This window comes from Symphalangus syndactylus, chromosome 21 (assembly GCF_028878055.3).
Source record: "Symphalangus syndactylus isolate Jambi chromosome 21, NHGRI_mSymSyn1-v2.1_pri, whole genome shotgun sequence".
NCBI lineage: Eukaryota > Metazoa > Chordata > Mammalia > Primates > Hylobatidae > Symphalangus > Symphalangus syndactylus.
Genome location: NC_072443.2, coordinates 36,056,647 through 36,072,292, shown reverse-complemented (window position 1 = coordinate 36,072,292; position 15,646 = coordinate 36,056,647). Strand labels below are relative to the sequence as shown.

The 15,646-nt window shown below is 37.8% G+C and overlaps 2 protein-coding genes across 24 annotated transcripts in view; one reads left to right on the top strand and one right to left on the bottom strand.

The window, feature by feature from the left end:
- The window catches only part of CD200 (CD200 molecule), a 256,287-nt gene that overhangs the window by 185,760 nt on the left and 54,881 nt on the right, over positions 1-15,646 (bottom strand). The window lies entirely within an intron of this gene.
- The window catches only part of SLC9C1 (solute carrier family 9 member C1), a 181,683-nt gene that overhangs the window by 122,729 nt on the left and 43,308 nt on the right, over positions 1-15,646 (top strand).

Sequence of the window (15,646 nt, the reverse complement as noted above, 5' to 3'; positions counted from 1 at the left end):
ATCACATCTGCTACTGAGGCTTCTGCATTCTTCGCGTAGTTCTTGAAACTTGGCTTTCAGCTCCATCATCTCCTTTAAGCCCTTCTCTCCATTGGTTATTCTAGTTATCCATTCTTCTAATTTTTTTTCAAAGTTTTTAACTTCTTTGCTATTGTTTTGAATTTCCTCTCGTAGCTCAGAGTAGTTTGATCGTCTGAAGCCTTCTTCTCTCAACTCATCAAAGTCATCCTCCATCCAGCTTTGTTCCGTTGCTGGTGAGGAACTGCGTTCCTTTGGAGGAGGAGAGGTGCTCTGTTTTTTAGAGTTTCCAGTTTTTTTGGTCTGTTTTTTCCCCATCTTTGTGGTTTTGTCTACTTTTTGTCTTCGATGATGGTGATGTACAGATGGGTTTTTGGTGTGGATGTCCTTTCTGTTTGTTAATTTTCCTTCTACCAAACAAGACCCTCAGCTGCAGGTCTGTTGGAGTTTACTAGAGGTCCACTCCAGACCCTGTTTGGCTGGGTGTCAGCACCGGTGGCTGCAGAACAGTGGATTTTCGTGAGACCGCAAATTCAGCTGTCTGATAGTTCCTCTGAAAGTTTTGTCTCAGAGGAGTACCCGGTTGAATGAGGTGTCAGTCTGTCCCTACTGGGGGGGTGCCTCCCAGTTAGGCTGCTCAGGGGTGAGGGACCCACTTTAGGAGGCAGTCTGTCCGTTCTCAGATCTCCAGCTGCGTGCTGGGAGAACCACTACTCTCTTCAAAGCTGTCAGTCAGACAGGGACATTTAAGCCTGTGGAGGTTCTCGCTGAGTTTTTGGTTGTCTGTGCCCTGCCCCCAGAGGTGGAGCCTACAGAGGCAGGCAGGCCTCCTTGAGCTGTGGTGGGCTCCACCCAGTTCGAGCTTCCTGGCTGCTTTGTTTACCTAAGCAAGCCTGGGCAATGGCGGGCGCCCCTCCCCCAGCCTCGTTGCCGCCTTGCAGCTTGATCTCAGACTGCTGTGCTAGCAATCAGCAAGACTCTGTGGGCATAGGACCCTCCGAGCCAGGTGCGGGACACAATCTCCTAGTGTGCCGTTTTCCAGGCCCGTTGGAAAAGCGCAGTATTAGGACGGGACTGACCCGATATTCCAGGTGCCGTCTGTTTCCCCTTTCTTTGACTAGGAAAGGGAACTCCCTGACCCCTTGCGCTTCCCGAGTGAGGCAATGCCTCGCCCTGCTTCGGCTCGCGCACAGTGCGCTTCACCGACTGTCCTGAACCCACTGTTAGGCACTCCCTAGTGAGATGAAACCGGTACCTCAAGCAGAAATGCAGAAATCACCAGTCTTCTGTGTCGCTGGGGCTGGGAGCTGGAGACCGGAGCTGTTCCTATTTGGCCATCTTGGCTCCACCCCCCTTTCTCAAGAGCATTCTTATTAAAGTTAGGAACAAAAGAAGAATGACAAGTGACATTCCAAGCATTGAATAACTATGCTGGAGGTCTTATCCAAGTCAAGAAAAAAAGAAAGAAAATTGAGAGATGAAAATTTTGGAAAGAGGAGAAAACTGCTATTATTTGTTGACTGATTAATTTAAAATCTTAAGGAATTAGCTTAAAAGCAGTAGGATTAATAAAATAATTCAATAGCATCCAGAAATAAAAGTAATATATAAAATTCTTCTCTAATGGAAAAATTTAGAAAAATATTATTATATTTACAATTACAATTAGAAACTCTAAATTCTTATCTATGAACCTAATATAAAATACATAACACCTATGTGGTAAGAACTAAAAAATTCCAACTGAATACATGTTTCTGTAGAGTAGGTATTAACAATCATTTTCTATAAAGGAAAATATAGTAAATATTTTATATTATGTAGGCCATATGGTTCCTACTAGTAGTACTAAATTCTGCAATTGTAATACCAAAACAACTACAAACAACATGTAAATAAATAGGCATGTTTGTGTTCCCTACCCCAAAAAAATGTTTAGAAAAGTAGATGTTAAGCAGGAGCGGGCCTATGGGCAGTAGTTGCAACCCATGTTGTAGAGAATCAATATCTAAGGCATGAATCATCCATAAAATAATCAGTTAATTTAATAAACCTTAATTAAAATTTGCACCATGTTAGGGAGCTAAGGATTTCACTTGTACAATTTATTGCTCAGAAATTAATTTAAAAAAAAAACAGTAAGAATTGAGAGGATTCTAGGAAGAAAACAGAGTAGGAAGTTTCAGAAATCTGTCTCTCCTTTTAGACAACAATTGCACTGGCAAAATCTGTCTGATGTAACTATTTTGGAAATCTGAATTCTATGAAGGTTTGCAACTTTCAGGGGAAGGCTTAGATGATAAATTTTGGTTAATTTTGTCATGTTTATCTCTCAGCACAGTAATAGCTACTCCTCACCCCTCAGCACCATGGCAGGCAGCTATGCATGTGTTCTTGGAGCAACTTAAAACTTGCAAGAGCCAGATTGGCAATAAAAGACCCTGTTCTCTAAATATCTTGCATCTGTACTCTGATGACTGATGGATTGCCATTTCTAATCAGAGAAGGCAAAGAGGTGGAAACCATTGTGATTGCCCCTCCTCATATTATTGTAAGCCCTCCCCCTCTGGCTGAAGTGACTTCCAAAGGATTTAAAGGGCCAACACTTTTTTTTAACCTCTTTATTTTTGTCTTATTTCTCTTTTGGGAGCCAGACTTTAAAGACTAAGACATTCAAAAACCACCACTTCACAGGTGAAATGAGAAAGTCACAATGCATGCACAGGGGAAGACACAGGCTCAGAAAAAAGGTAAAATAAAACCCTGACAATACCTTAAGCTTCGACCTAAGACTAATCCTAAGCAGAGACAGCCTACAACCACCAAAAAACAAAAACAAAACAGCAAATTCTGGGAAAAAAGGGAGAGTCTGAGTTCCAGAATTACCGCATTGTTTAATTTAAATTCAGTTGTTGTTTTTTTTAAATCACAAGGCATACACAGAAACTGGCAAGTATTGCCCATTCAAAAGAAAAAAAAATAAAACAACAGAACTGTCCCTAAAAAAGATGGCAGGTCTACCAGACAAAGACTTTAAAACAGTTGTTTTAAAGATGCTCAAAGAACTCAAGAAAGATGTGAAGAAAGTCAGGTAGAAAATACATGAACAAAATGGAAATATCCATAAAGACATAGAAAATCTAAAAAGAAATTCTGGAGCAGAAAAGTAAAAAGTACAATTAAGTACAATAACTAAAATCTAAAAATTTTCTAAGGGGATTCAAAGGCAGATTTGAGTAGGCAGAAAAAAGAATCAGCAAACTTGAGGATAGGACACTGGAAATTACATGTCTGAGGAACAGAAAGATAAAAAGAATTTTAAAAAGTTAACAGAGCCTAAGGGGCCTGTGGGACACCTGAAGCAGACCAATATATATTGTGGGAGTCCAAGAGAGAGAAGGAAAAAAGACAACATTTGAGAAAATAATGGCCAAAAACTTTTCAAATTTAATGAAAGACATGAATGTAAACATCCAAGAATCTCAACAAACTCCAAGTAGGATGAACTCAAACAGAACCACATCTAGACACATTATAATCAAACTGTTAAAAGACAAAGAGAAGTTTTAAGACAACAAGAGAGAAGCAATCCATCACACACAAGGATCCTCAATAAGATGAATAGTAGATTTCTTACTGGAAACCTTGGAGGCCAGAAGCCAGTGAGCTGATGTATTCGAAGTGAAAAAACAAAAAAAAGTGTCAGCCAAGAATCTTACATTCAGAAAAATTGTACTGCAAATGTAAAGGAAAAATTGAGACATTTCCAGATAAACAAAAGTTTAGGGAGTTTGTTACCTCTAGATCTGCCTTAAAATAAATGCAAAAGGAAGTCCTGCTGGTTAAATGGAAAGACACTAGACAGTAACTCAGAACCTTATAAAGAAATAAGACTCAGTAAAGGTAAATACATAGGGAATTATAAAAGCTAGTATTATTGTAATAATGATGTGTAACTCCACTTCTTGTTTTCTAAATGATTTATGAGAATAATATTTCTACTAAAAAACAGTTATTAGTATAAAACTAATATTATTTTAACTTTGGATTGCATTAAAAATATTTCATGTTTTTGGACACACAATGTATAAAGATGTAATACTGTGATATCAACAGCTGAAAGGAGATGGGGATGGAACTGTTGTTAAAGGAGCAGAGTTTTTGAATGTTATGGAAGTTAAGTTTGTATAAATTCAAATTATAGTGTTATAGCTCTGGGAGTTCATCTATAATGCCCATGGTAAACACAAAAAAAGTAGCTAAAATATATACACAGAAAGAAATAAGAAAACAACTTAAATGTTTCACTATTTTAAAAAATCAACTTAACAAAAGAAAATAATATAGGACAACAAAGCTACAGATATTTAGAAAAGCTATACAGAAAAAATACAGCAAAATGACAGAAGTAAGTTCCTTCTTATCAGTAATTACTTTAAATGTAAAGGGATTAAACTCTCTAATCAAAAGACAGATTGGCAGAACAGATCAAAAAACATGATCCAACTATGTGCTTTTTCTTTGAGAAATTGGATCTCTACATGCAAAAGAATAAAGTTGGACCCTTACCTAATATCATATACAAAAAATACCTCAAAATAGACCCATGACCTTTATGTAAGACCTAAAACTATAAAACTCTCAGAAGAAAACATGGTTAAAACTTCAAAACATTGGATTTCACAATGATTACTTGGAAATGATGCTTAAGGCATGCGCAACAAAAGAAAATATAGACAAAGTGCACTTCATGAAAATTTGGAAATTTTGTGCATCAAAAACCACTATTACAGAGTAAAACGACCCAAAGAATGAGAGGAAATATTTGCAAACCATGTGTCTTATACAAATTAATACCCATAATATATAGAGAACTCATAAAACTAAACAACCTGATTCAAAATGGGCAAAACATTTGAATAGAAATTTCTCCAAAGAAGACACTCAAGTGGCCAATAGCAACATGAAAATATGTGTTTGACATCATTCATCATTATGGAAATGCAAATCAAAACTAGTGAGATACCACCACACATCCATTAGGATAGCCACCACCAAAAAAAAAAAAAAAGAAAAGAAAAGAAAATATCATTGTTTTGGTGAGGGTGTGGAGAAATTGGAACCATTGTACACTGTTGTTGGAAAAGTAAAATGATACAACCTCTGTGGGAAACAGTATGGTACTTTCTCAAAAAAGTTAAAATCAGAATTACCATATGATCCAGTAATTCCTTTTCTGGGTATATAGTCAAAAGAATTGAAAGCAGAGTCTCGGGCCGGGCCGGGCGCGGTCGCTCACGCTTGTAATCCCAGCACTTTGGGAGGCCAAGGCGGGCGGATCACGAGGTCAGGAGATCGAGACCACGGTGAAACCCCGTCTCTACTAAAAATACAAAAAAATTAGCCGGGCGAGGTGGCGGGCGCCTGTAGTCCCAGCTACTCGGAGAGGCTGAGGCGGGAGAATGGCGTGAACCCGGGAGGCGGAGCTTGCAGTGAGCCGAGACTGCGCCACTGCACTCCAGCCTGGGCGACAGAGCGAGACACCGTCTCAAAAAAGAAAAAAAAAAAGAAAGCAGAGTCTCAAGGAGTTATTTGTACACCTACATTCATAGCAACATTATTCACAATAACTAAAATGTAGAAGCCAATTAATTTACAGTGACATAGGCAAGATGGCACACTAGAGGTGCCTGGTACTCATTTCCTTCACCCTTCAAAAGAAAGGACCAAGGCAACAAATTAAAAAAATAAGATTTGTCTGGAATGTTGAGGGGAGAAAACTAAAGCACAGGCAGGGAGTAAAGAAGTACCTGTGGTGATTGGAAAACCCAGGAAGTCACATGGAGGCACCCTGCTTCTGCAGCCCCATCTCCCCCACACTTATTGGCCTGGAGTCAGAAATAACTTCCCATTTCATGGAAAAGATAGGCAGAAGATTCCCACCGGCCCCCAATGCCACCACAAGCACCTGCAGTCCTCCCTACAGAAGTATCGCACAGTCTTTCCAAAACCTGAACACTGTTTGGGGAGCTGCTGGGAATTCATGAAGCTGCATTACTCCAGATTAGGATCATAAGGTGTGCACTCCCCACTCCCTACCCATCTACTGTGAGCCAAGCTGCTGCACCATGGCACCATCTTGACACCAGAGCTATTTGTGGAGTGTACCCTGCTCATGGGACTAGTTGCTACTGCACCCCTCCAGCCCTGGAGCTTTCTCTTCATTCCACCAAGCCCACATGAATGACTGAATGCCACAAACCCAGTTGCATGAAACTGGGGCCTAGGATCAGCTGTGGCTCTGGTCCCACACAGCAGGAAAACCAACCCCCACCACCCACAATTCCAGCCAGAGAAACAGTCTTGCAGCCCCATTCAGGACAAAACTTCTGTTGAAATGGCCTAACCACTGTGTCTCTCCTGCAACCAGGAGAGGCCCCCAAGCCAGCAAGTAGATAACACACCCCCAGGCTGGCAGAGCAGCTACAAGTGTCCCCACCCAAGACCTGAAAAACAGCCCTGTCACCACCATTAACCTCATGGACATACCCCTGGCCTGCCCAATGACCCCATGCCATCCCCATACCCAGAGCCTGAGACACAACCCCATAGCTACCCCCAGCAGACATATCCTTAAGCCAGCAAAGCAGCCTTGTGCCTGTATCCTGTGACCAAGAAAGAGCCCCAAGTTACCCTTCTCAACAAAGACATGCCTCTGGCCTGCTGAATGCCCTGCACCAGAACTAAGGGCCTGAGAAACAGCCCCACAAGTCTCTGCTGAAAGATATGCCCCCAATTTAGCTAAGCAGTCTTGTGCCCACATGCCAGACCAGAAAAAAAAGCCCATCCAATCCTAGGCAGACATGCCTCCAAGCCAGCTAAATAGTTGCATGCCCATGCCCCTGGCCAGAGTAACAGACCCATGGCTCCAACCCTAGTGATCCAGACCCCAAGTTAGCTGACATGTCATGTGCATGCATGTGCCCCCAACTTGAGAGGCAGTCCAGCAAGTCTATACCTGGGAAAGCCATGGCACTACCACCACACACTCTCATAGCTTAGGCCACTGAAACACTTGCAAAATTCACTAGTATGGATTCCAGTTGGAACAAACTACATGGAGACTACAGTACTGCATCTGTCTAGATCCAAAGCCAATGCATTCTACCCAACCGACACCCCAAGACCTACTCATGCCAGTAAGTCTTTCCCTATGAAACCTACTTCATAAAATTCAGAGAGGCGATTGTTCCACCAGATGCATAGAAAGTAGTGTAGTGACATCAAACATGAAAAAGCAAGGAAATATGATACTTCCAGGGGAACACAATAACTCTCTACTAACAGATATGCAAAATACCAGAAAAAAATTTTAAAATAATCATGTTAACAAAACAGTCGGATACAAGAGAATACAGATGGACAGTACACTAAATCAGAAAAACAATTCATGATTCAAGTGAGAAGTTTAACAAAGAACCAAACAGAAATTCTAGAGCTGAGGAATTCAATGAATGAAATAAAAAATACTATTGAGAGCTTCAACAAAGACTAAACCAAGCAGAAAAAATAATTTCTGCACTTGAAGACAAGTCTTCTGAAATAACTCAGGCAGACCAAAAAGAAAGAAAAAAACAAAAACAAAAAAAGAATAGAAACAATAAAAGGTAGACACCACCCAAGTGTCCATTAATAGATGAATGGATGAGCAAAATGTGGTATATACATACAATGGAATTTTATTTAACCTTAAAAAGATAAATCCTGATATATACTACAATATAGATGAATCTTGATGACTTGTGCTAATTGAAATAAGCCAGTCATGAAAATCAAATACTATGTGATTCCATTTATATAAGGTATTTAGAGAATCAAAAGATAGAGAAATGATGGAATTGTAGTTGTCAGGGGCTGGGGAAGTTGAAATGGGGAATTATTGTTTAATGGGTATAGAGTTTCAGTTGTGCAAGATGAAAAGAATTCTGGAGATGGATGGTGGTGATGGTTAAGCAACAGTGTGAATGTACTTAACACCAGTGAAAATGAAGGGAGCCTTAGCCATTTAAAATAGTTAAAATAATAAATTTTTATGTTACGTGTATTTTACCACAGTAAAAAAAAATGGAAAAAAACAAGAAATGGAGAAAGGATTCTCTGTTTAACAAATGGTGCTGGGAAAACTGGCTAGCCATATGTAAAAAGCTGAAACTGGATCTCTTCCTTACACCTTATACAAAATTTAATTCAAGATGGATTAAAGACTTAAATGTTAGACCTAAAGCCATAAAAACTCTAGAAGAAAACCTAGGCAATACCATTCAGGACATAGGCGTGGGCAAGGACTTCATGACTAAAACACCAAAAGCAATGGCAACAAAAGCCAAAATTGACAAATGGGATCTAATTAAACTAAAGAGCACAGCAAAAGAAACTACCATCAGAGTGAACAGGCAACCTACAGAATGGGAGAAAATTTTTGCAATCTACCCATCTGACAAAGGGCTAATATACAGAATCTACAAAGAACTCAAACAAATTTACAAGAAAAAAACAAACAACCCCATCAAAAAGTGGGCAAAGGATATGAACAGACACTTCTCTAAAGAAGACATTTATGCAGCCAACAGATACATGACAAAATGCTCATCATCACTGGTCATCAGAGAAATGCAAATCAAAACCACAATGAGATACCATCTCACACCAGTTAGAATGGCAATCATTAAAAAGTCAGGAAACAACAGATGCTGGAGAGGATGTGGAGAAATAGCAACACTTTTACACTATTGGTGGGAGTGTAAACTAGTTCAACCATTGTGGAAGAGAGTGATGATTCCTCAAGGATCTAGAACTAGAAATAACATTTGACCCAGCCATCGCATTACTGGGTATATACCCAAAGGATTATAAATCATGCTGCTATAAAGACACATGAACACGTGTGTTCATTGTAGCATTATTCACAATAGCAAAGACTTGGAACCAACCCATCAATGATAGACTGGATTGAGAAAATGTGGCACATATACACCATGGAATACTATGCAGCCATAAAAATGGATGAGTTCATGTCCTTTGCAGGGACATAGATGAAGCTGGAAACCATCATTCTCAGCAAACTATTGCAAGGATAGAAAACCAAACACCGCATGTTCTCACTCATAGGTGGGAATTGAACAATGAGAACACTTGGACACAGGGTGAGGAACATCACACACCAGGGCCTGTCATGGGGTGGGGGGAGGGGGGAGGGATAGCATTAGGAGAAATATCTAATGTAAATGACGAGTTAATGGGTGCAGCAAACCAACATGGCACATGTATACCTATGTAACAAACCTGCACATTGTGCACATGTACCCTAGAACTTAAAATATAATAAAAAAAGAAAATTAAAACTTTAAAAATGCATACCTTTAAACCAGCAATTACACCTGTATGAATCTACAGTTATTCAAGAATAAGCAAAGATATGTGTTCAAACATATATTATAAACAGCCTATATGTCCATCAAGTTGGAGATGGTTATATAAATTGTAGTATGGCCATGCAAGTGTGGTATAGCTGTGCAAGTGCAACATATATGTAAATAAATATATGTAAATAGATATGGAGACATATATGTAAACATATAAATAACATTATATGTAAATAAACAAGAATTTTAAATATCTATATATACTGATATAAAAAATTCACCAAGATACACTATTAGTAGGAAAAAAGTAACCTGTAAAATTATAAGATTTTATATATATGATGGTCATTTTAGATTTTTAAACATTTCTGTAGATACATCTATGTAATATATTAAAAATAATCTAGACAAATATATGCAAAACTTTTCATATTGCTCCACGTGGAAGAAGAAATGAGAAGGAAAGAAGGAAAATGAAGGAAGCCTTAGCTATTTATTTTATTTATATTTTCATCATGCTTGAAACTTTTACTTGGAAGTGTTCTTATATATCACTTGTATAATTAGTAAACTAATTTTTTAAAACAAGTCCCCCAGTTGCCACAATTTTTTTTTGGAAGTAACCAAAATAGAATCCTGAAGACACAGTCTCACTTGATCTTCTATTGGTTACATCATTAACACACAAAGCCTGTGTGCCTTGTACAAATTGAAACAAACTCACCACATTCAATGAAGGTTATTTTTCATTTAATGTTTATTATACAGTTTAATGGTTCAGTCTGTAATTTCATTTGACCATGGTGAGAAAACCTGTGAAAAGCAGTATCTTCACTGAAGAAGAAACATAAACACTAGATGAAAACCTACAAAAGCTCATGGTAAAATAACAGAAGGGAGAATAGTGAAAGATTAAAATAAATCTTTACTCATTTGATTCTCACAGCAACCTATCATGTGGATACTATTGTTGTCCCTATTTTATGAGAGAAAAAACTGAAGCACAGAGAGATAAAATAACTTGCACCAAGGTCAGATAGCTAGTAAGTCTGGAGACGTTAATTTAATCCAGGCATTCTGATCCCAGAACTCAGGCTCTTAAACATAACACTATAAAAAGCCCAAAATAGAAAGAGATGTGTGTAAAAAGCCTTTTGAACTTAGAAAGCAGGGTCAATATACCTGATTATAAAGAAAGTTTATCTTGCAGAAAATAGAAATAATGAACAGAAGCAATGCCATTTAGAATGCCTTATATAACAATGCTAGGTTAAAGTTAGCATTTTTTCTGTATGAATAATCAATTGATCCAGCATAATTTATGAAAAAGACCATCCTACTCCACTGCACTGTGCTGGAGCCTTTGTCACTATTTAAGCGACTGTGTAGGTGTGGATAAGTTTCTGGACTCTTTTTCTGTTCCATTGTTTTATTTAACTATCATTGAACCAAATCATATTGTCTTGATTACTGAAACTTGCTAAGTTTTCATACATGATTGTGTGTGTCTTCCAGCTTTGTTATTTTCTTCAAGACTATTTTGACTAGTTTTAACATTTTGTATTTTCAAATAAATTTTAAAGGCAGCTTGGAAATTTCTACTAAGTTGGCCTACTGAAATTTCCATTGAGATTCCATTAATCTTGTATATCAATTTAAGGAGAATTGATAACTTTGTGATATTGACTTGATCTACTCATATGATATATCTTCACTTAATTAGGTTTTAATGTTGTTTTAATTGTTTTTGGTTTTTTTCTGTGTAGAGTTCTTATACTATTAAATTCATAAATCTGAACTTTATCTTATACCATACACAAAAAAATCAATTCCAGATAAATTATAGACATAACTGTTAAAGGTAAAAGAATAAACTTCTAGAAAGTGACATAAGAGAATTTTCATGATATTGGCATAGGCAAAGATTTCTTAAATAGGATACCAAATTGGATTTTAATAACATTAAAATTAAGAATTTTTCTTCATTAAAAAATTAAGAGAACTAAAAGTCCACAAAAAGGTAGAGGATAATTGCAAGACAAATATTTCCAATGAAGAACTTATATCCAGAATATACAAATCAATAAGAACAAGATAGAAAGTTCATTTTTTAATGGGCAAAAGATTTGAAAGTGCATTGTGCAGTGGAAGATATTTAAATGGCTAATACACATAAGAAAAGGTGCTAAATATCATTGTCACAAGCTTGATGCAAATTAAAACCCAAATGAAATACCAATACACAACCACCAGCATACCATTTTTTTTAAACTGACAATACCAAGTGTAGACAACAGTGTGGAACAACTGGAACATTAGAGTAGAAGTGTAAATTGATGTAAGTGATTTGAAAAAATATTTGGCAGTAACTATTAAAATTGAACATATGCATACTTTATGATCCAGCAATCAGATTAGATAACCATATACTCAACAGAAATATGTACACCTGTACACTATATTCGTAGCAGCATTACTCATAAAAACCCCAACTGAAGCAATCTAAATGTCAATCAACAGTAGATAAATAAAGCTGTGGCATCCATAACCGAATATTATACTACGATGAAAATAAAGTGAAAAAATTTTTGTTTTCTGCAACATCATAGATGAATCTCAGAAACAAAATGTTGAGCAAATGAAATCAGACAGAAGTACATTCTTTTTTTTTATTATTATTATACTTTAGGTTATAGGGTACATGTGCACAATGTGCAGGTTTGTTACATGTGTATCCATGTGCCGTGTTGGTTTGCTGCACCCATTAACTCGTCATTTAGCATTAGGTATATCTCCCAATGCTGTCCCTCCCCACTCCCCCCACCCCACAACAGTCCCCGGAGTGTGATGTTCCCCTTCCTGTGTCCATGAGTTCTCATTGTTCAATTCCCAGCTACGAGTGAGAACATGCGGTGTTTGGTTTTTTGTCCTTGCAATAGTTTACTGAGAATGATGGTTTCCAGTTTCATCCATGTCCCTACAAAGGACATGAACTCATCATTTTTTATGGCTGCATAGTATTCCATGGTGTATATGTGCCACATTTTCTTAATCCAGTCTATCGCTGTTGGACGTTTGGGTTGGTTCCAAGTCTTTTCTATTGTGAATAGTGCCACAATAAACATACGTGTGCATGTGTCTTTATAGCAGCATGATTTATAGTCCTTTGGGTATATACCCAGTAATGGGATGGCTGGGTCAAATGGTATTTCTAGTTCTAAGTCCCTGAGGAATCGCCACACTGACTTCCACAATGGTTGAACTAGTTTACAGTCCCACCAACAGTGTAAAAGTGTTCCTATTTCTCCACATCCTCTCCAGCAGCTGTTGTTTCCTGACTTTTTAATGATGGCCATTCTAACTGGTGTGAGATGGTATCTCATTGTGGTTTTGATTTGCATTTCTCTGATGGCTAGTGATGATGAGCATTTTGTCATGTGTTTTTTGGCTGCATAAATGTCTTCTTTCGAGAAGTGTCTGTTCATGTCCTTCGCCCACTTTTTGATGGGGTTGTTTTTTTCTTGTAAATTTGTTTGAGTTCATTGTAGATCCTGGATATTAGCCCTTTGTCAGATGAGTAGGTTGTGAAAATTTTCTCCCATTCTGTAGGTTGCCTGTTCACTCTGATGGTAGTTTCTTTTGCTGTGCAGAAGCTCTTTAGTTTAATTAGATCCCATTTGTCAATTTTGGCTTTTGTTGCCATTGCTTTTGGTGGTTTAGACATGAAGTCCTTGACCACGCCTATGTCCTGAATGGTATTGCCTAGGTTTTCTTCTAGGGTTTTTATGGTTTTAGGTCTAACATGTAAGTCTTTAATCCATCTTGAATTAATTTTTATATAAGGTGTAAGGAAGGGATCCAGTTTCAGCTTTCTACATATGGCTAGCCAGTTTTCCCAGCACCATTTATTAAATAGGGAATCCTTTCCCCATTTCTTGTTTTTGTCAGGTTTGTCAAAGATCAGATAGTTGTAGATATGCGGCATTATTTCTGAGGGCTCTGTTCTGTTCCATTGATCTATGTCTCTGTTGTGGTACCAGTACCATGCTGTTTTGGTTACTGTAGCCTTGTAGTATAGTTTGAAATCAGGTAGCGTGATGCCTCCAGCTTTGTTCTTTAGGCTTAGGATTGACTTGGCCATGCGGGCTCTTTTTTGGTTCCATATGAACTTTAAAGTAGTTTTTTCCAATTCTGTGAAGAAAGTCATTGGTAGCTTGATGGGGATGGCATTGAATCTACAAATTACCTTGGGCAGTATGGCCATTTTCATGATATTGATTCTTCCAACCCATGAGCATGGAATGTTCTCCCATTTGTTTGTATCCTCTTTTATTTCATTGAGCAGTGGTTTGTACTTCTCCTTGAAGAGGTCCTTCACATCCCTTGTAAGTTGGATTCCTAGGTATTTTATTCTCTTTGAAGCAATTGTGAATGGGAGTTCACTCATGATTTGGCTCTCTGTTTGTCTGTGATTGGTGTACAAGAATGCTTGTGATTTTTGTACATTGATTTTGTATCCTGAGACTTTGCTGAAGTTGCTAATCAGTTTAAGGAGATTTTGGGCTGAGACAATGGGGTTTTCTAGATATACAATCATGTCATCTGCAAACAGGGACAATTTGACTTCCTCTTTTCCTAATTGAATACCCTTTATTTCCTTCTCCTGCCTGATTGCCCTGGCCAGATCTTCCAGCACTATGTTGAATAGGAGTTGTGAGAGAGGGCATCCCTGTCTTGTGCCAGTTTTCAAAGGAATGCTTCCAGTTTTTGCCCATTCAGTATGATATTGGCTGTGGGTTTGTCATAGATAGCTCTTATTATTTTGAGATACATCCCATCAATACCTAATTTATTGAGAGTTTTTAGCATGAAGCATTGTTGAATTTTGTCAAAGGCCTTTTCTGCATCTATTGAGATAATCATGTGGTTTTTGTCTTTGGTTCTGTTTACATGCTGGATTACATTTATTGATTTGCATATGTTGAACCAGCCTTGCATCCCAGGGATGAAGCCCACTTGATCATGGTGGATAAGCTTTTTGATGTGCTGCTGGATTTGGTTTGCCAGTATTTTATTGAGGATTTTTGCATCAATGTTCATCAAGGATATTGGTCTGAAATTCTCTTTTTTGGTTGTGTCTCTGCCAGGCTTTGGTATCAGGACGATGCTGGCCTCATAAAATGTGTTAGGGAGGAGTCCCTCTTTTTCTATCGATTGGAATAGTTTCAGAAGGAATGGTACCAGTTCCTCCTGTACCTCCGGTAGAATTCGGCTGTGAATCCATCAGGTCCTGGACTCTTTTTGGTTGGTAAGCTATTGATTATTGCCACAATTTCAGAGCCTGTTATTGGTCTATTCAGAGATTCAACTTCTTCCTGGTTTAGTCTTGGGAGGGTGTATTTGTCGAGGAATTTATTCGTTTCTTCTAGATTTTCTAGTTGATTTGCGTAGAGGTGTTTGTAGTATTCTCTGATGGTAGATTGTATTTCTGTGGGATTGGTGGTGATATCCCCTTTTTCATTTTTTATTGCGTCTATTTGATTCTTCTCTCTTTTCTTCTTTATTCGTCTTGCTAGTGGTCTATCAATTTTGTTGATCTTTTCAAATAACCAGCTCCTGGATTCATTAATTTTTTGAAGGGTTTTTTTGTGTCTCTATTTCCTTCAGTTCTGCTCTGATTTTAGTTATTTCTAGCCTTCTGCTATCTTTTGAATGTATTTGCTCTTGCTTTTCTAGTTCTTTTAATTGTGATGTTAGGGTGTCAATTTTGGATCTTTCCTGCTTTCTCTTGTGGGCATTTACTGCTATAAATTTCCCTCTACACACTGCTTTGAATGTGTCCCAGAGATTCTGGTATGTTGAGACACAAGTACATTCTTTCATTTCATGCCTAAAAGGCTGAAAGCCAGAGAAAGCTAAACAATGATTATAGAAGTATAGTAGTTATCTTTGGATAGAAGTAATGATTAGAGGAGAACATAAAGGAGGATTCTAGGGTGAAGCAAATGTTTTATTAATCTAGGTGTTGGTTACACAGATGTTTTTACTTTGTAATATTCTTTGAGTGAACATTTATGACTTGTACACTTTTTTTCACATCTGCTATACTTCAGTAAAATGGTTCACTTTAAGAAGCTTATCTATGACTTCAGAATAATGATCATAGGGAAAACTACCTAACAGGTACTATGCTTATTACCTGGGTA